The 21383-nt window shown below is 39.1% G+C and overlaps 1 long non-coding RNA gene across 1 annotated transcript; it reads right to left on the bottom strand.

Moving 5' to 3' along the window:
- On the bottom strand, positions 1–8596 carry LOC144311803 (uncharacterized). The gene is made up of 4 exons (XR_013377316.1): positions 8258–8596; positions 6033–6184; positions 4458–4570; positions 1–536 (listed from the first exon to the last, which is right to left on the bottom strand). It is a non-coding gene; the product is annotated as an uncharacterized LOC144311803 (long non-coding RNA).
- Positions 8597–21383: the final 12787 nt, after the last annotated feature.

Consider the following 21383-nt stretch of genomic DNA (forward strand, 5'->3'; position numbering starts at 1 on the left):
TGTAGTAAAACCACAAAGAAAATTCCCAGAGCATCTATACCATCGCTCTAACTTAAACTGTATTTACTGCAAATTGTATTGAGTCAGAAGAGATGGTGGCTCGTAAATACAGTTTCTCTGTCCTGAACCACATTCAAACTGCAGTTGTTATGAATACAAAAGAGCTTTCCGAGTACATAACTGTAGTTTTGCTGCATTAAAGCAAAAAGCTGGCATTTGGACTAGAAAACAGGCTGTAACTGTGTCTGTTCTGCATGGCAAGCATCTCAGTGCCTGCCAGCAATAGGGATGGATTTACATATATTGACTCAATCCAGCATATGAGTAACGATCAATTTTCTTGATCTATTCTATTCTGTCAATCTGTGCTTTTGCTAGCAAATGAGGAGACATTGCTGTCAGCCAGAAATAGAGTTTCCTAGGCTTATGTGAGCTTTTAAGATCTCTTTTCTACTTAATTAAAAGATACATACGGTGGTTGGCAGGGAGCAGCCGGCAAGTCAAAGTAACAAAATTTGCTATGTATAGACGGGTTCCTGGAAGAAAAATCATGAAAGATGGCTAAATAAATGTAAAGGCAGACTTCCGTTTCTGAGGATAGTATATTTTTATGTCAATTCTATTAATGGTAAAGTAAATACAAAGGGACAAATACAATTTGTCTGTCAGTAGTAACCAGTAAAACTATCCTCTTCGGGAGTCACAAATTATGCTTCCAGGTAACAATATGTAAAACAAAATGCTTTTCTTTTTGGTCTCTCCTATTAATGTATCATGTTAGACTAATTCATTTGGTTTGGGCCCAGATAATCTCTGCCCCTAGCTTGTACTGGAATTTTAAGTCAGATCAAATAGTATATACAAAGCAAGTAAGAGCGTTCTCTTAAAGGACGCTAAGGAAAGCTTTACACATGTTGGACTCCTTGAAATCCCCTTTCACTTCCAACCTGCTGGTGATTCCAATGATTCTGTGAGGGCCTCGGCAATATCTGAATGCTTTTTGTAGAGTTAGTTTTATTTTATAGTAAGTAAGTGACCAAATGTTTCTGCAAGGGGGCATAGTGTTGCCAGACTTATAATTTCTACTCTGACTTCTTTCAAGTGATTTGGGGGATGAAGATTCTGAATCTGTACCCAGAGTAGGATATCATTTTTTTATACATCTGTTGGCTTTAATTAAGTAATGGACTGGCTGAGTTTGGCTTCTGTTTGTTCCTTAAGACCTTCCTGAATGCTAGTATCAAGTCCTTCTGGAAATATCTAAACAGACCAGAGGACAGATTTTAGGAATCACATGCATTAGGAAGGAGTAAATTCTGTGTTATGGTGAAGGGAACCATACCCTGAACCAGCAGTCAGGAAACCCTGGTTCTGGCCTGGCTCCTTCATTGATGAGTTCCACGGTGATGAGAAAGTGATTGCCTTTAATTGCAACTCAGGTTTTCTCATCTATGAAAGGAAGGTGTTGTAGTAGATGCATGATTTTCAAACTGAATTTAGGGGATCTCCTCAGCAGGTATCAGTGTGATAAAGTAGGTGGGACTCCGGGACCTCCATTCTTCGGGAGCCAATGTTAGCAGCTGTGCTTGTAACCATTTTATACAATGAACTTCCAATAAGATTTTGTTCAAACCAAGGTTGAAAAAGGTTCAGAATCGTGGTACTAGAGCATCCTGGCAGTTTCTTGCATCTCTAATAATCTATGGTCAGTTTGGGAACATCTTAGTCTTTTTGTCCGTTGGGTTTATGATTAAGAATTCTGTTTTCCAAATTCCAGGAATGGACTTAGAGAAGTCACCTCTAATTCTAATTGGTCATATGTGACAGATCATTTGGTTAGCTCACTGGTACAGCATCTGGCACATAGAATGAATGCAATATATAGGTATTGAATGCCTGTCCGGTCCCTAAGATTCATATTTCTCAATTTTAGCCAAAGAAACTGGTGAGCATGGCCAAAAAGAGAATGGATGCCCACAAGGGCTAGCATTTGGTACAGGAAAAACTGAGAAATAGAAAAATAAAATAAATTAAGGTGTCTGATCCTTAAGAATCAAGAAATTGATGCAAATTCTATGTTTATTCCCTAATCCATCTCATTTGGTTTGGAAATGAAAACAGATACATGGTGCTCTTCTGAAAAAGCTCCTTTTGGAGCTACCCTCCACTGCCTCCTTGTTGACATATGGCGTTAAATATCTAATGCTGAACATTTGCCCTATGGAGACAGTAGGGTGAAAGATTTCAACCCAGTCAACACCACAAGGGCCTGTCCCAGCAGGAACTGAAAGTCACCCTAGAAAGGAAGGCAAGCACTTCTGGCTAGATGTCTCTAATGAGGATCTATAGCCATGATGGACTGTGACCTAATATGTATACTGCCTTAGGACAAGACTATCTATTCTCCAATTATGTCAGGTTTCTAATGCTCACACTTAGCTCTAACATGTTCTAACTAAGTACACTAAGAGCATTCCCTTTTAATCCATTCTTTTTTAATCTGCTTCATTTAGAACTAAGGAAATTGAGATCCAGACTGAGTATAGGACTGGCACAAGGACACGCATTTAGGTTGTAGGGCCAGACAGATATGCTTGCACTTATGCATATTCCTCAATGAAGTGATCATTATCTTTAGATATTTCATGGCTCACAGATGTGAGATGGGTCTATGAGTCAATAAGCCAGCCTATATTTACTGAGCATCTACTGTGTGTAAGGGATGGTGTTAGACACTTAAGATATAGTCATAAACAAGACACTTTCTACTTTTACAAAATTTATAATCTTATGGGAAGGATACTCAATAAAGTTCATTTGAGCAAAGGCTAAAATGTAATGCTAAATATTGTTAGCCTAAAACAATTAAGAAGAGGATGTAACCCTATTTGGGGGACCAGGAAGGAAGAGGGAGCTGAGCAGTGAAAAGGAGACAGATAAGCATAGTTTTTTTTAAAACTTCAGATAGAAATTATCAGAGTATTTGTTTGAAATCATGTATTTCCAGGCTCCTTCTATTGGAGATTCTGATTCAGTAGATCAAGGAGTGATATCTAGGAATCTGTATTGGTAACTTTCCCATGTTGTTCTGGTAATCCACAAAGTTTGGGAAATCCTGAATGAGCACTCTAGGCAGAGGCATTGTGCATACCAAGGCAACACAATGAGGGTAGAGAGAGCCTAGGAGAAACTATTTTTGATAGAGGGCAGAGTATGATGTCCAGTGAGGATCAGGAACGATTTGCTAGAAAAATTTGTAAGTTATTGAAACTTCGAACATGACTGAGCAGAAGCTTGAGTATTGGACTGAGCAGAAGCTTGAGTATTGGGATGTGGGGGAGAGGAGGAAATTGGTGACTGCTCTACAGAAGGACCTAGATGCTGATTCCTCAGAGGTACCCCTCAAATAAAGTTTGCTTTCCTTTGTTTTAAGGATTATTTTCTTTTAGCACTAAGGAGAATCAACTGAATAAGAAGGTAATTTGTGGAAGAACCTTAGAAAGACTCCAGCGCTCTAAGATACTTCTATAAACAATGAATACAATTCTGTAGAGAATTACTTTTATGCTTACATTTCAATAAAACGTAAATAGTCATGGCAAGGGGGCTCCTCATCAACCACAAATCTGGGTGTCTTTTTGTGTGAGACACTATGCTTTTGGATTTGGGAGAGATTATGTGCACAGGAACATGAAAGATTAGGCTTGCTTTCTTTACATTTCAAGATAAGGTGTACTGTACCTTTAGGTTTTAAAATCCCTGGCAGTGGTTTGCTGGAGCCAGCTCATACTAGCTTGTGAGAACCTATCATTACCATCTCTTCACATTTTTGTTCAGTGACTTCACTAGGTACCTTAAAATTACCCATTTAGGAGCATTTACGCTGTGGAAATTAGCAATTGGCTGCCCCCCTCTTTTTTTTTTTTATTTTTTTTTATTGCCAAGAGCCTGTTGTTAAGCACTTACCAGCACACCACTGCCTGACAAGTATTAACATTTTTGAAATTGCGGCTCTTTCTACATGAGAGTATTTACTGACCAGAACTCCTATTAATAAAGGCTCTTTTCTCCCTACTCTCCTTTTTATTAGGGAGGAAAGTCTCCTAGAACCTTTAGTACACTGCTATTATTTTTCCTTGGTTAGACTGGTGTCCCACGGCTATTCAAGGGAGGCTGGGATAGTGAGTATCTGGCTTAGGGGAATGGGGCTGCCACATTTGGTCTAAGCCAATCCTGACTTAAACTGTGGAGCTGGACACAATAACCCTGAACAAAAATGAGGCTCTATTAGTAAGGAAGACTTTATCCTTGTCCAGAGAACAAATATTTCCCACATTAGTAAAACAAGAGAAGGATGAATGTGGTCTCTAAGATCCGGAAGCCTGAACCATAAGAGAACTAAGTTCTCCCCGTTGTGTTTGTTTTTATTTTAATAGCTGATGGCATTTAACGCTCACCATCTTCTGGCAGTGGGTCTCCAAGTGTCCTCAGATCAGTGACATCGGCATCATCTGGGAACTTGTTGGAAATTCAGATTCTTGGGCCCCACCCAAATCTCCTGAATCAGAAGCTGTGGAGGGAGGAAGTAATGTCTAAAAGTATGATTAAGGGTGTAGCCTAGCAATCTGTGTTTAATAGGTGCTCTAGTTCATTCTGATGGATGCTAAAGCTTGAGAACTATTATCTTAAGAGTGTTATTAACTCTATCAATGTGATAAAATGAATTTCAATGAATAATAAGCACCTAGTGGTGTTAGCCACAGTGGACATAGTTGTTCATTCATTCCTTTAATAGACATATAGTGAGCACTTGCTGTTATTATCCTGTGTCATATAATCCATTGCCCACTGGCAGCCAGAATGATCTTTTTAAAATGTAAATCAAATGTGCTATTTGCTTGCTTAAAACCTTTCAGTGACTCACATAACAAGATGAAATACAAACTTGCAGTCTCCCTTAGACAAACTCTAAGTCTCTCTTAGACTCGGTTTACCTGCCTCTCCCAGCTCCTTTCTTACCTCTTTCCCCTTCCTCCCTTGCTCCTTCTACCATGCTGACCTTCTTTCTGTGGTAGATTCTATCTTATTCTAGTTCTAGCTCAAATTTCACCTTTTCAGAGAAGACTTCTAACCGCCTCATCAAACGCACCTCCTCTTGACCCCACTGTCCTTACCATGTTAGCCACTGATTTTCTTCATGGCATATATAATAATTGTATCTACTCATTTGCTTATTGTCTGGCTTTTCCACCAGAATGTAAATTCCACAAAGAGGTGCCCAACTGCCTCGTAGTACCTAAGTGGACCCTGGAACACTTGTCTTGGCACAAGTGTGTTGAATGGATTTCTAGGCATTACCCTAGATGTGCTAGAGGAAATGGAGAGCTAGAGTCAGCACTTTGGGAGAGGCATATCGTGCTTTTTCCATTTGAAATTATAATCTATTTCATTTGTGGAAACTTAAATTTACTTATAGGAAGCTCTTCAAGGAATCACAAAACTCACTTGTCTGGACAAGATCAGTTTGCTTCAAGTTGAGTTGGCAGTATGTTCATTTATTGACAGAAGATTGCCAGTAACTTGAAAAAGAATATCAAAATGTCTTATACCTTGCATCATATCAGATAAGCAAGTAACTGACTCAGAAAATTTATGATAGTCTTACAGTTGTTTTTCCCAGAGATGGTTCTGGAACTAGAAAGACGAAATCAGACTCCAGTGCCATCTAGTGGCCATATTTAGTTCCTCTAGAAATAAAATCCAATATACTCTAATATTGATTTTTCACTTCTCATTTGGGCAAGGTATGTGTGTGTGTGCGTGTGTGTGTGTGTCTGTCTTTCTGTTCTTACATATTACTCTAGTCATTACCATGTTGATGCATATTGGTTAAATTCTAGGAAATTCACGTGGAACATTAAATCCTTTATGTTGTCATATGATAGAAATGTTCCTTATAAAATAATTGTATTAAGGGACCATTAATTATAAGCTACATAGTACTCATTAGACTGAATCCACTTGATGCTCACTTTGGTGGTAGACATTGGTGGTCACTCAGGCTAGCAGAGAACCCCAGAATTCTGATCTCCATTAACCAGCTTTCACCCTGCTTTGTTGTAAATCTAGATATCTCATCCTATTCTTGTTTTTCATCTCTTCCATTGGCTCATAGTGAGGACCTCTGCAAAAGAAATAAAATGGACAAATAAAATGGATAAATTATTTTTAAATTAAAATTAGAACCCATAAAAGTTTTTTTTTAATAAAATTATTTTCATATTCTATAGCCGTGATCTGACTTATAGGGTCTATAGAAACTAAGGGTAATTACTATTCTGGATGCATATAAAATAGACTTTGCTCTGTGCTAAACATTTTATGTACATATATCTTTATTTTTTTAAAGATTTTATTTATTTATCTGGCAGACAGAAACAAAGACAGCGAGAGAGATAATGAGAGAGTAGGAGCAGGGAGGAGAGGGAGAAGGAGGCTCCCTGCTAAGCCTGATCCCAGAACCCTGAGATCATGACCTGAGCCAAAGATGCTTAACCAAACAAGCCACCTAGACGCCCATACATATATTTTATAAAGTGAACAATCCTGCAAAATATGGTTGATTACTCTCTACTTTTCAAAGGCCAATAAGAGTAATAGAATTGTTGTTTGCTGAGCTCCTAATTCATGACAGATGTTTTTCATGCCTTCTTTTATATAATCCCACAAACTTTTCAGAGATAGTATCATCTCTTGTTCAGATGAAGAAACTAAAGCTCAGAGAAATTATTTGCCCCATATCTTGTATCTGGAGACTGGAATTGAAGTCCTTCTGGCTGGCTCTATATTGTCTATTTCTACTCCTTTCTTCAGAAAGAAGTTGATTTTTAATGATTTAAAAAAATTTCTCCCTCCACTATACAACTTATCAGATGCTCAGCAGTATGAAGGCAGGGACCATATCTGATGCCTGGCATGTAAGAACTCAGTGAGCATTTATTGAAGGAGTTGAAGGAGGGATGCTTGGGAAAGTTCCATTTCTTTAATCAGCCACTTCATTAACATTTGCTGCATAAAATATTACTGCATAGATTTATTTATTTAAATAAATTGCTTATTTAATTGCTGCATAAAATATTTTATTTTATTTATTGCTTATTTTGCTGCATAAAATATTACTCCATTATTTTATTTTTATTTTATTGCTGCATAAAATATTTTGTTTATTGCTGCATAAAATATTACTACAAAACTTACTGGCTGAAAATGACACATATTTGTTATCTCTCAGTTCCTGTGGGTCAGGAATCCAGGAGAGGTTTCTTGGGTCTCTCACAAGGCTGCAGTCAGGATTTTGGCCAAGGCTACTATTACCCCAGTGCTCAGCTAGGGCAAGATCTGCGTCTACAGTCATTCACATGGCTGTCGGCAGACCCCAGAAGATCTGTATCATTCATGTGACCATTAGCAGACCTTATCTCACCACGAGGCTGCCTTGCCTCACAACATGGTAGATGGCTTTCCCCCGGAATGAAGTGATCCAAGAGAGAGTGAGAGAGAATGCCCAAAGATGGAAGCCATAGTTATTTTATAACCTAATCTTGGAAATGACATCTTTTCATTTGTGTTGCATTTCATTTAGAAGTGACTCATGAAATCCCTCACACCTAAGGGGAGGACATTACAAAAGGGCATGAATATTAAGAAGTGGAGATCATTGGAGGCCACCTCAGAGCTATAAGCCATGACATTAGTGGCTTATCCATTGAGTATTAAGCCTTGAAACCACTCTGTAATATTACAGATCAGGACCTTTTCCCATATTAACCAAGAATGTTTTATAATCTAGCAGGGGCTAGATAATACATTGAAGAGCTAGTTCTGGTGCTAGACAAACTAGATCCAAATCCAAGCTCCTTCACTTCCTATGATCCTGTTGATACCTCCATTCCTTATCTATGAAGTAGGCATTATAACAGTGTTTACCTCCTAAGTCTATCATGAGGATTAAATTAGATAATATCAGTAAATTACTAAGTACAGCAAGTACAGCATCTGACACATGAGAACAGCAACATATTCCAGCTAATACAGACTAAATATCCTTGTGAATTTGTTTTTTCTTTCCCTAGAATATTTCTTCGGTATTGTATGCTTTATTTTTCTCAGTTTAATACTAGTAAGGTGGTAGATTTGATACATTTGTTCCCATTTTAAATATTTAACATTTGAGACACATAAAAATTGAATGACTTACCAGTACATGTTGAAGGCCAGCCTGCCATCCAGTTTTTCTTTTGCCCAACTAATTTCTCTTTCCCAATTTTTTTCCTTTTTTCTTTTCTTCCCTTCTTTTCTTTTTCTTTTCTCTTCTTTTTCTTTCTCTCCCCTCCCCTCTCCCTTCCTTTTCTTTCTTTCTTTCTTTCTTTCTTTCTTTCTTTCTTTCTTTCTTTCTTTCTCTCTTTCTTATTTCTTATATCTGAGAGGCATGGGCATGGGACATCCTCACTACTCATGACTATATACGTTTGGTATTGTTGTCACAGAGCTGTTAGAATCACCTAAGTACTTAAACCAAAACTTGTTTTAGAACAGACAGAGTCATATTTTGAATGTCATAAAAGAACTATCTATAAACTAACTGTACTATATGTACCACATTCTAAACTGTACTATTATGGTAGCTTAAGAAACCCACATCCTGGCTTCAGTTCCTCATTCTATGAGTATGGTTTTTCTGTTAAGTTAATGAAAAACAACCTCACGAGACTCAGATTGTATCCTTTAATTTGAGAATGGTCTACCAAAAGGCCTAGGAGACTTTCTTATGATAAATTCCAAATGATATTTTACCTAAGCCAACAATAAAACTCTGTAATAGAGACATTGAACCACAAATACATTCCCATTTAATTCCTATTATTGTCCAAGTCCTCAACCCTTTCTCTCCCTTTCCCTCCCAGAAAACCCCAAAGTCAAGCCAAACAATCATGAAGAAAACATTGTTGACTGTGTGTCATAATCACATCTGTCTTCAGAAACAGAGGACTCTATTCCCCAGATATTAGACAGAGCCCTGAATCATTTTAACTTATGAAGCTCATCTATTCAGAAGAAAGGTCATTTTATTATTGAAGCTCAGTGTTTCCTTCTCTCTATTGCCTCTTTACAAAATAAACAAACAGCTTCTCTGAGCAAGCTATGGCAAACCTGTGCTACTAAAGCTGTTCTCTCCTAAATGATTATAGACTTCTTCTAAGCCCTCATTGTCAGGCCTCACATATGTATGTGAACTATTTCTCTTTTAGGACTTTCACTTGTTGGAATAAAGCATACTGTAGTATGCTTTGGAGGGATTAGAAGGAGAAAAATGAGAGAAGGCAGGAGAGAGGTCATTATAAATAAAGAATGGGTAAAAACAATGTTTGAAGGATTTATGTCTATTTTTTTAATTATTGGAAATCTAAGAGAAAACAAAGCTCTTAACACCTGTGGAATATCAAACAAAGTATTCAATGCCACATAAATGTTCAAAAAAGGGAAACCTTTCAAGGTTATCTTTGTAAGGTTCTTTATGTCCCTTCCCTGGGCTAACAGACTTAGTTCTTCTGGAAGGCCTCCAAATACAATAGGTCATCACCACCCCTGGTGTCCATGTCCAGCCCTACAGCCGGAGTAAGAGATCATGTCACCACTATGACCTTTCTGGGGGCTGACCTAATAGAACACTGTGTTCTTCAGAGTTGTTAAAGACTTAAGAGCATATGTATCAAAACAGCAGTGTCACTGTTAAAAAAGTGTCTGTCTCTGTATGTGTACCTGTTAAGTCCTTATATATACAAAGATACACAGATAAGCATAAGTATGTATAGATGTAAATATCTATTTATCTGTCTGTAATCAGTGACCTTTAAGTATAGGCCCATGGGCAGGCCACATCTGAAGTATTGTATACAGCCCTAGGCCATTTTATAAGGGTCCTACACAAATTAAAAAATGCCCAGAGAAGCAATGTAGGCTAAAGAAATATCTGGAAACTACTCGGTAGAATGCACAGTGGAAGAAAGTAGGCACAGCCTTGGAGAAAGTAGGCCATTGCCTTGGAGAAGTGAAGATAGAACAAAAGCAGAGTCCAGAGTAACTTTCAAATACTAGATCAGTGTCATCTGAAGAATGGAAAGACTGACTATGTATCACTCTAAGAGCAGAGCTAGAACAACTCGCAGAAGTCACCAACAGGAAGATTGGTCTTCAAAACTTGATGGGATTTCTATCAACTCTAGACTGTAGCTCAACGATCAGACCAGTCAACTCAGCTGTCCCACCAGTCCCACTAATTGGGGCATCTTGCCCATGTAACAGTTTAAGGAATAATGCTGAATGCTTTTCAGAAATCCATGCTCAGGTCATCTATGATGTACTGCTGATCCAGCAGACTCATGACAGTGATATAATAATGATGATAATAATAACAATGATAATAACAAACAATTATATAGCATGCTTGCTCTGTGCCAGGCCCTATGCATTTACTTTACCTATCAAAGATTACAGTCTCATAAGGATATTTAACTCCTGATGTGGAGTAGGAAGTAGGAAAGTAATTCCTTTTTCTTTGTCAGTGAAGGGTAAGTGGAGTGGCTGAGAATTCAATCAGTCAAAGTAATGTGTCTCATTTTTTTAGTTATTTAAAAATTGTCTCTTCCTTTAAACAAAATGTGTGTGTGTGTGTGTATATATATATTTATATACATTCCTATATATATATATATGAATATTATCCAGACATAAAAATGGATGAAGTTCTGATACATACTACAGTAATGATGAACCTTAAAATCATTATGCTAAGTGAAATAAACCAGACATAGAAGTACAAATATTGTATGATTCTATTTGTGAAATATCTAAAATAGGCAGATTCATAAAGACAGAGAGGAGATTAAAGATAATCAGGGGCTGAAGAAAGGAGAGAATGGGGAGTTATTGCTTAATGAGCACAGGGGTTCTGTTTGGGGTGATGAAAATGTTCTGGAACTAGATAATGGTGAAGATTGCACAACATTGTGGTTATACTTATTGCCAATGAATTATACCCTTAAAAATGTTTAAGATGGTAAATTTTATGTTATGCATATTTTACTAGAATAAAAGACATCAAATCAAATAAAATATTTAAAAGTTATATCCACCCAAAAATATTATCTTTTACTTTCTGCTCAGAGAAGAACTAGGTTTAAACTGGCAACCATCTGGTTGGTTCAGTTGGTTAAACATCCAACTCTTGATTTAGGCTCAGGTCACAATCTCTGGATTTTCAGATCAAGCCCTATGTCAGGCTCTGTGCTCTGTGGGCGTCTGCTTGAGATTCTCTTCTTTCCCTCTGCCCCTCCTCCAACTAGTACATACTTTCTCAAATAAATAAACCTTTAAAAAAATAATAATAAATTGGCAAATTTCTAAATAGGAAACAGTGCTCCACAAGGCAAGGCCTGAGCCCAGAGATGTTTAGAGGTCATTATCAGAAGGGTCTCACTGGGAGGAATGTCCAGGCTTCAGCCAACAGTGGTTCTCCGGAGTAATACCTCCTTGCTTAGTCATGGTGAAGAGGAACTGGTGTTCTGAGCGCTCTGCTCAGAGCAGCACTAACAGAGCTCTCTGCAGTGATGGAAATGTTGCATAGCACTTCAGAAGCCAGTAGCCACATGTGGCTATTGAACATTTGAAATATCCTCATTATGACTGAAGGACTGACTTTTAAAGTTTGCTTAATTTTACCTAATTTAGATTTAAATGGCCATATGTATCTAATGGCTATTGTATTGGATAGAATAATTTCACAGAGTTCCACTCTGGCCCTACTCTGGCAATGCTCCTCCCCAAGAAGTGAGTGGTAAAAGGAGCCAAAGGGTCTTTTAAGAAAATATTTTACTTATTTATTCATGAGAGATGCAGAGAGAGAAGCAGAGACACAGGCAGAGGGAGAAGCAGGCTCCTGCGGGGAGCCCGATGTGGGACTCGATCCCAGGACTCAGGGGTCACAACCTGAGCCAAAGGCAGATGCTCAACCACTGAGCCATCCAGGCACCCTGGGGCCAAAAGGTCTTAAATTGTCCTCTCCCTCTTGGCTTCTCATGTGGTAGTGGCAGGCCCAATGAGGGGATAGGTAGGTGTCAGAACAGTGAAAAAGATCTGACTCAATTTAAGGAAATTGTAATTAGGGTTATAATAAGGAATGAAAAGGCATATAAGAAGATGAAAAGAGTGCAAGTGCAGGCATGAGAACAGGTCATAGTGGGAGAGCTCAGAGGCTGAGTGAACTTTTATGCTCATGTGGTCACAGGGATGGCATATTTCCTTTTGGAGATGTGGGAGAGAGAAGGAATTTTTCCAAACCCTTTCAATTATGAGGGAAGAATGTTACCTTCTAGGGGAAAATGAGACCTTCCTGGTTCCAGGTCTGGATGTAGCTTAGTCTGTTAGGAGCAGGCCTTGAATGTATATGGCTATGCTGGAATTCAAAATAAATTTGAAGATTGTCATACAGAACTAGAACTAGAATAATCTAGTCCACACAAGACTGTGCGGCTTCTAAATTTATGCTTTTCAACGTTTCTCTAAGGAGATAACACTCACCATCCTATTTCCCAAACTGGAACTGAAGACATAGGTCAAAATCAGGGAAACCTCTAAATTTGGCAAAATCGAAACCCCAGTGAATTTGGAGATGAAAGGATGAATTAATTATCAGTTCTCTTGTTGCTGATTCTTTTCTGTGAAAAAGGCCCTTTATTTACTCCTTCTTGGCAATCACTTGCCTGCTTCTGAGAAATTACACTTTTAGTTCAATTTTCATTTGGAAATATTTGCAACAAGTGAAGAGGTGAATTTGCTGTCTGGAAATCCAGTGGCTGCCTTGATGTATGTGTACACTAATGCAATTAGTAAGCCACTGAGAAGCTGCCATTGAAACTGGCTACTGTGGGAGGTGAGTGAGAAAAAGTTGTACTTCTCTTTCCTTGACTTCTTACCAGATCCAAAGAGGAATGGGTGTAGTTGTTCTAAAGCACACAGCTAGCCCTAGATAAAGCCGTGAGATGATAATATGATTATTACAAAAATACCATGGAAAAATACAAAAATGGAACTAACCAACATATACAAGCTAGTGTATATGCAGCGCCTGCTCCATTCCAGGCACCTGTCATGTACGCATACTCTAAGGTCCACTGTCTCTGTGACAAGAGATTTGAGGCTCAGAGGGGGGAAAGTCACTTGCAAAAGGATGCAGACCTAAGATGTGGATTTAATTCTGTCTGATGCAAAAATTGTAAATCAGGTGATGCTCGTCTTTCCTCTTCTTCGTCCCAGTTTTCTCAGGCCTGTGGGTCTTGATGCTCTCCTAAATCCATACTCTATTGAGGCTTCCCCTCATATTGCTCTCTGGGGTCCCCCCCAGGCCCCACAGACTTCATGCTCCTGACCTGACCTATCTCTTTTTCCCTGGTCCTGAATTCTGACGCTCTGCACCTGTTTGAGCTCTGACTTGTTCTGTTTTTGCTCTGCACCTGCTTTCACTAACTGATATGAAGAGATTCATACGCTATTTATCACAGCAATATATGCATTTATATGGCCATCTATGGACAGTATTACCATGATCAAAATGAGTAATTCTCTGATATGGATAAGTTCACTCACCAAGACAGGCTGATCAAGAAATAACTTTAGTATAACTGAGGGTAGCATTTGAGTGTGCATGTGTTTGCAGGTCTGAGGGGAAATTGCTGCTCCAAAAAGGCTTCCAGATTATTCTCCTAACATACCTCATAGACTAGTGTTTTTCTATCCGTTTTTATTATTGCTCCCCTAAGGACAATTTTTTCTTAATTGCCCCTTCCCATGATATACTATTATCTGTTTATGTGCTAATGTAATCTGTGCTTTATACAAAGAAGAATAAGAGATTTTTTTAGACTCCCAAGAACTGATTTTTTGCTCCATCGTGGGTGGTATGGCTATGGTTGAGAATGCATGCCTCCCTACATTTTGAGAAACAGGATAGCCCAGTGTGAAGAACAGACACTCTAAGTTAAATCCCAGCTTGGGGCACCTGGGTGGCATCTGCCTTTGGCTCAGAGCATGGTCCTGGAGTTCCAGGATCGAGTCCCACATCTGACTCCCTGCATGGAGCCTGCTCCTCCCTCTGCCTATGTCTCTGTCTCTGTCTCTGTCTCTCTCTCTCTGTGTCTCTCATGAATAAATAAATTTTAAGAATTAAAAAAAAAATCCCAGCTCCCTACTTCCTCAACATGTTACCTGTGCAGTTCTGTGCTTAAATTCCCTCATGTATAAAATGGGTTTGGCCTACATGTTACAAAGAGTTAAATGCATATAAAGGACTTAGAACAGGTCTGGATGCAGAGTTGGAATTAACTGTTAGATATTATTTTCATATCAAGGTGCACATAGAAAATGATATTACTGGAACTGCACATGAGAGTAAATTGAGGGGAGCAATTTTGGGATGTTTTGCTTGTTGAGAAAAAGTGAGTTTTGGTATTATATAGTTACTACAAGAAAAAAAACAAAAAAAAACATAATTTAAACAATTGTATATAACTTTCAAATGAAATAATTTAAAAAAATGTAATAAGAAACTTGAATTTATTTGTCATCATTGACAGAAATCTTTGCATATACAGGTGGTGACAAATGGTCCAGCGGAGATGATTAAGGGCCTTGAGTATCAAAATAACAATTCTGTATTCAGGGGCACTTCGGTGGCTCAGTCAGTTAAACATCTGCCTTCGACTCAGGTCATGATCTCAGGATCTTGGATTTGAGCCGTGCGTCTGATCCTGGACCAACAAGGAGTCTGCTTCTCCTTCTCCCACTCTTCCCACTTGTACTCTCTCTCTCAAGTAAATAAATAAAATCTTAAAAAGAAAATTCTGAATTCAGAAAGTCTATAGAGCGAGGCATTCAAATCATGTCTAAAGATAATCTTAATTTTTGTAACTCTTTTGAATGGTTGCTTTATTTATTATGTTATTTAAGATATTTGCGGGAGAGAGAAAGAGAACATGAATGCAAGTGAGGGGCGGAGGAAGAAGGAGAGAAACTTAGGCAGACTCAAGTGTCAAGCACGAGGTCTGACCTGGGGTTCTCACAACCCATGAGATTATGACCTGAGCGAAAACCAAGAGTCAGACGCTCAATTGACTGCAGCACCCAGGTGCCCCCTGAATGGTTGCTTTAAAAAAGGCTGAACATTTTGGGTATGATGAAGATTTATAACCCCTCATATCTCCTGGTCGACTTAAAACTTGGTGTACAACAGTATTCCATGTCCCAGTGGTTGGGAGGCCCTGCTGCCACACATTTCTTCCCCACTTCTGTATAGGCCTGGCCCAGAACAAATATGAGTAAGAGGAATTTTTCCTAATAGAGATCCTTTTCAGAAGCACTTTACTAAATGGTCCTATTCTAAAAAAGAAGACCCAGGCTGGGCCTCTTAGAGAGGAAGCACCTTGGCCCCAATCAGTGCAGTCTCTACAGGCTTCCTAACTGGGATGGCCGTAGGAGTGAAAGTGGCAGTTCCAGCTCCGAACAGGAGCTTCAGGACAGCAGCCAAGGACCAATTCACATGAGGTGCTGCTGGCCAGGGTCTGAGTGGATGGGACAAGAGGCTCATTTGTGGCTCTGCAATCAGAGGCTGAGCTGGTTTCCCGCTCCCAGTCCAAGTACAGGATTACCTCGTGCTCCTTCACTTGCCCCTTCCTCACTAGGCCTTGTGGAGAGCCGCTGGTAGATTTCTAAAAATACAGAATTAAATCTCCTCTAGCCTCTATTTGAATAATTCCATGCTTTTTATTATTGTTTCCCAGCAGTGAACTGAGAGAAGAACTGCATGTTCTAGCCAAGCCTAATGATTGTTTTATAAATATTTATAAATCAGATATGAGCCTCTTTTCTTTCTCCTCTCTGCCCGGCTGTACATTATTTGGAGGCCCATTCTTCCCTTCCTAGCAGCTCCTTTGACATTTTTTCTGGACTGGGAGGGCATTTGGAGTTTGACATTTTTCTTTGATTTGCTCTCCTGTACTTTTGGAGTCTTTGTTAAGAAGCTTCGTTCTGAAGTATTTAAAGGTGGCCTCCTGAGGTTGCCTCATGGCTCACATGTGCTGAAACCAAACTGAAGCCTCCTAGCAGAAGAGAGAACCCATTTTAGCAAATTCATTTGCCAACAGAGGACACACATCACTCTGGTTGGGACTGTGTCTCTTGCCTATCCTACAAAGCATCAGAAATCAAGCGGGGGAGGGAGGAGGAAGTAATACCTAGAGCAGAAAAGTCAAGAGCTGAAATCAATAACCAGTTTGGTAGATCAGGTCTTGTTCCTGGGAAGACTGCTGTCCATTTTCTGGCAGTGGATGGCACTCCATCTACAATGTTTGGAAATCTGCCCCAGTGGCCATGGCTTTCGGAAAGTGGTGCCAGACTAATTAGGTTAACTTAACTGTGCCTGAGCTATTATATTGGATTGATCTTATTTTTCATGCTAAGCATGGAATCACTATGGAAGCTAATTGCTAAATAAATGCAGATCTCCTGTCTGGTACCAATAGGTTCTCCTGATCTTCCCTGACAGTGAAGGAACAATGTCACAGTGCAGAGGGCACAGTGAGACTGGCAAGCCCCTCAGAGTGAGCTCCACCTCAGTCGGAACTTGCTTTTCTCATTTCTCAGGTGTGCCCAGGGCCAAGGTCATTAAGTGAATCTTCCAGGAAACTAAACAGAACGACAAAGGGAGAACTGCTTGTCCAGACTGCTTCCCTGGGGGAGTAATTGGGGACCAGGACTATTATAACCTCCTCTACTACCACCATCAGAAGAAGCAGAAATATGTCAAGTTTCTACTTTGTACCAGCACAAGCTTTATACAAAGTGCTGATCTCACCTTCTCTTATTTTACAATGATACTGAAGAAACAGTGCATTTAAAAGCATTTGGGACAGCTCTGTGGTGTAGGCTATATTATTTTCAACCTTCTGAGAAATGAGGAGACCAAGGCTAGCAACTGATGTACTAAAGCCAAGGTCCAGGGGCTGTGACGCTCCTGAGACTATCTGACTCCACAGCTGGTGCTCTGAAGCCTTATACTCCATCCCATAATAAGAAACTGGATGATGGGTACACTAGAAGGAGTTCTTTACTGACCTCCAATTTGTAATGTGATAACACTTAGAGGTATTTTCTGATTTCTTTGATAGCCCTATAAAGTCCTCTCTTGATGGGATTTTTTGCTCTTCAAGATACCACCAATAGGGACCAAGACAAGAGTTAATCCCTAAAATATCCTTTGGAGAAATGGACAAGTTAATCCGTTTGTTCGAACAGAGCCTCCATGAAACTAAGCCTGGGTCTTGTGGAGCTGCCCCAGGTGCTTATTTGGGGTGGGGAATCACATCTGGAGACATGCAGGTGGCTGCAGACCTGCCACTAGCTAACGGAAATAATCATGGTGTGATACATACCAGACCATGTAGAAGGCTGACTGAAAGCAATCTGCCAACCCACAAACCACAAACCCAGCAAAGCACTAAAATGCAGCCTTCCCTGGCCTCTGTGGGAAGGCACCGGAAAGGGGATCTGGGGATTGAACTGAATCCTGAACCAATTTTTAAAATGAGGCTAACTTGGAACAAGGATGGGCTTCACCAAATTAGGTCTAGTAGATCACTTCCATCCGGGTTAGGCAGCATGATCTACAGCAGTGGATTTCACACTTTTATATTTTCAAACAGCGGGACCCTTTCTGGAAATAAAGTCTTATACAGATCTGCACTTCACTAAAGAGTTTAAGTAGGAGTTTTTCAGCTTGTAGCTCAGATTTGGGAGAAAGGATGGGAACCCACCTGATGACCTGCTGTGTTGGCAGTGATGCTGAGGTCCCTCCAGAGCCCCCTGAGGATTTATTTAAGTTTAATCAAATTAATATACTATTCTAATGATCACAAAATTTAAATTGGTGAATTCCAAATTAATGAAGTTTGGCTGAATTTAGGTATTTTAAGCAACCTAGAATTTAAAAACAAAACTGTTTATAATAGAGCTTTTCAAACATATATAGAATAGTAGACTATATGCTGGACTTCCGTGTATTAATCATGAAGGCTCACCAATTATCAACATTCTGCCAATCTTTTATCTGTCTTATATTCTGCCTTTCTGGGAGTATTTTTTAAAATATTTTATTTATTTATTCATGAGAGATACAGAGAGAGAGAAAGAGGCAGAGACACAGGCAGAGGGAGAAGCAGGGTCCATGCAGGGAGCCCGACGCGGGACTTGATCCCGGGTCTCCAGGACCACACCTGGGCTGAGGGCGGCGCTAAACCGCTGAGGCCCCTGGGCTGTCCTCTGGGAGTATTTTATAGAAAATCTCAGATTTCATATCATTTCACCCACAAATACTTCAGTATGTGTCTCTAAACAACAGGATTTAAAGAAAAATCACTTCCCTTTATGATACTTAACAAAATTAAAACTAACTCTTTAGTTTATAGCATTTTAACCTTGAAATTATAACCCCATCAATGTCAAATTGAATTTTGAAGAGTAACATTAAAATCATAACATCCATTAGCTATTCACAAAGATGTTTTTAGACAAAGAGTTTCATGGTCAAATTATTTTAGGAAACTTCTGGTTTAAATAAAGTTAAATTGTTCACCTGTAAGACTTAATAAAAATTTTAAGACTAATTTTCATAGGCCTCTCAAAGAGGGAAATAGAATATGGAGACATTTTGAGGTTTGTTTGGCCAATGACACATTTTTTCATGGAGTACAAGGAAGATAAATATTACACAAAACACATAGGAGTGGAAAGCTGAGCTTAGTCTTAGGACTCAAAGGTCTTTGTGTTTGTATTTCCAAGAGAGTTGAGGAAGCAGCCTTGTTCTTAGTAGGCAATGAATAAAGATGTTGGATGAACATCAGTTGTCATTATACCAAACAATGAAGATGCTGCTCAGGAGAGGTCTACAGTCTAAGTACTATTCTAACAACTCAAAATCACATGACATGGTGCTACATTGAATGTTATGGGAAGGGCAGATCCTTTGGCCCTGTAGTGCTCCTTTGTCCAGAAGACACATGATGAAGATGAAACCCTCCTTGAGCTAGGCCTGGAAAGATGAGTAGCAGAAAGGAAGATTCTGGAATACAACTGAATGACACGAATAAGAGTACAGAAATCTAAAAAAATATGGTGTGTTCAGGTAACAGTGAAGTAGCTAGCCAGGCTACGGAGTGGAGGGAAATGAGGTCTGACAATGAGAGTAGGGTGTGAAAGTATTGATCTGAGAGTCAATTTGGATTATGATCCAAGTGACATGATGATGAACTGCTTAAGAGCAGATATTGTACCTTTTATGGCATCCTTTCCAGCAGAATACCTTAAATACAGCAGGCTCAAATAGACAGATGTTTATACATAGAATTCCATTGAATGGAGTGAGCCATGACTTTATAGGTCTCAGCATAAACTCATTGATTGATGTAAGCAGCCTGTCAGTTACTATAGACAAGACGCCAAGGGGATGGGCTACAGAATGGGTATATTTCTATGGAATTGAGGAAGGAAAGGAAAGATTAGAAATGTGGGATGTTTGGGGACAGAAGTTACCAAACATAACAGTTTTGTAGTGAAGATGAAGGATAGAGAAGGTAGAGGAGAGGCTTGTGTAGGAAAACAAGAAGAGCGTAAGGGTGTTGGGCTTCCTGGGCAACAAGAAGAGAAGAAAAAAGGATTATCTAAGAACAATAAAAAGTCCTCATTTGAGTAGAAATGGAATCCTATTTTAAAGAAGGTTTAGGGTTTTAGAATTAGCATTGACATTAGTGCTTGTCCTTAAGATCAGCGCTACTCACAGAATGGTTCCTGAGCCAGTGCAAATCAATGAATTTTTTGTTTCTGGTCAGCAACAAGATAAGTATTGAAATTGAGAATGAGCCAGATGGCATGGCTGGACATCCAAGCAAGTGGTTATTTTCTAGTAATTAATTTTTATTGTATTTTACAAAAGTATTAGTTTAAAAAGTGTTGGGAAAAAATAGTGCTTCACCACAGATGGTTTGAGAAGCACAATCGAGATTATTCTTGAAAATGCTCCGAGGAATATGTCTTCTCTCACAGCCAGTTTTTCGTTCTGCATTAAAACAAGTGGCTGTTTGTTGGAGAGCCAGATGGCTTGCATTTATAGGCCATCTTATTAGAAAATTATGCATCTAATCCCTAGAAGCTAAACCTAGCACAGGGAGATGCTCACACTTGGAGAAGCACAAAAGAACTGGGAGGGACTGAGTCCCTTTTACTGGAAGTTTATTCCAATTAAGTAGAATAACAGGAGGAATGACTGGCCCTGTTCAGATTATTTTCTGTAATTCTTTTATTCCAGCTCTCTCATTTCCCCTTTGTCCCTCCTTTACTGGCCACACATGTGTCATATTTTAAAAGCATACAATGTGACTCTGTCATATAGGTGACCACTCTGTACATAGATATAATTGTATTCTCCTCTAATATTTTATTATCTGACATGTTGCCTCCAACTGAGAAGTGAGGTATGAACTGTATTATCATCCCATTTTACAGATAAAGAAACTGAGGGTGTGAAGAGGATTTGTGACCAACCCTATTTTCATGACTAGAATTCAATTTTCTGATTACCTGCCAAGTGGTCTTGACTTCCAGCCACAATAGGAGGCAGCTGGGCAGAGTCAGAGAGCTCCCATGTGTTTAGAAAAATTGAAATGGAAGACCATATGCAAAGGGCCAGCATGGACTCTGGTAGAATGTAAGTGCTCAATAAGTGTTAGGTTTTTTTTTTTTCCTTAAAAATATTATTAAAATGAAGAAGGTAGCATGGAATGAAGGAAAGAGGTTGTGCCTTTATAGCCCATGCTCTTTATGATGATGAATTTCTGGGTTGGCTTTGTACAAATCAGTTAGGTCAACCTTTTCCCAAAGTGTTTTCCAACCCATGTTAATTAGGTCCCAATCTCTGCCACTGACTGTTTGACCTCCTTCAACTGTTTAAACTCTCTGAGCCCCTAGAGTTTTTTCATCTAATAAAAAGTGTTGGTACGATTTACCTTGCAGTAACACTGTGAGTTTTAATGATAATATGCCTAGCATATAATGAGCACTTGATAATTGGTGCTATTATGTCTACACAATTTTTCATTGACTTAATCCAGCATAAAATAGTCAAAACCACCAATAGATATTGAGCACCACCTTGACAGCCTTGTGTGGAATAGACCTGCTATCAACTATCTATTCTTTAATTCAAAAGTCAGGCAATTAACTTT

This window comes from Canis aureus, chromosome 4 (genome assembly GCF_053574225.1).
Source record: "Canis aureus isolate CA01 chromosome 4, VMU_Caureus_v.1.0, whole genome shotgun sequence".
NCBI lineage: Eukaryota > Metazoa > Chordata > Mammalia > Carnivora > Canidae > Canis > Canis aureus.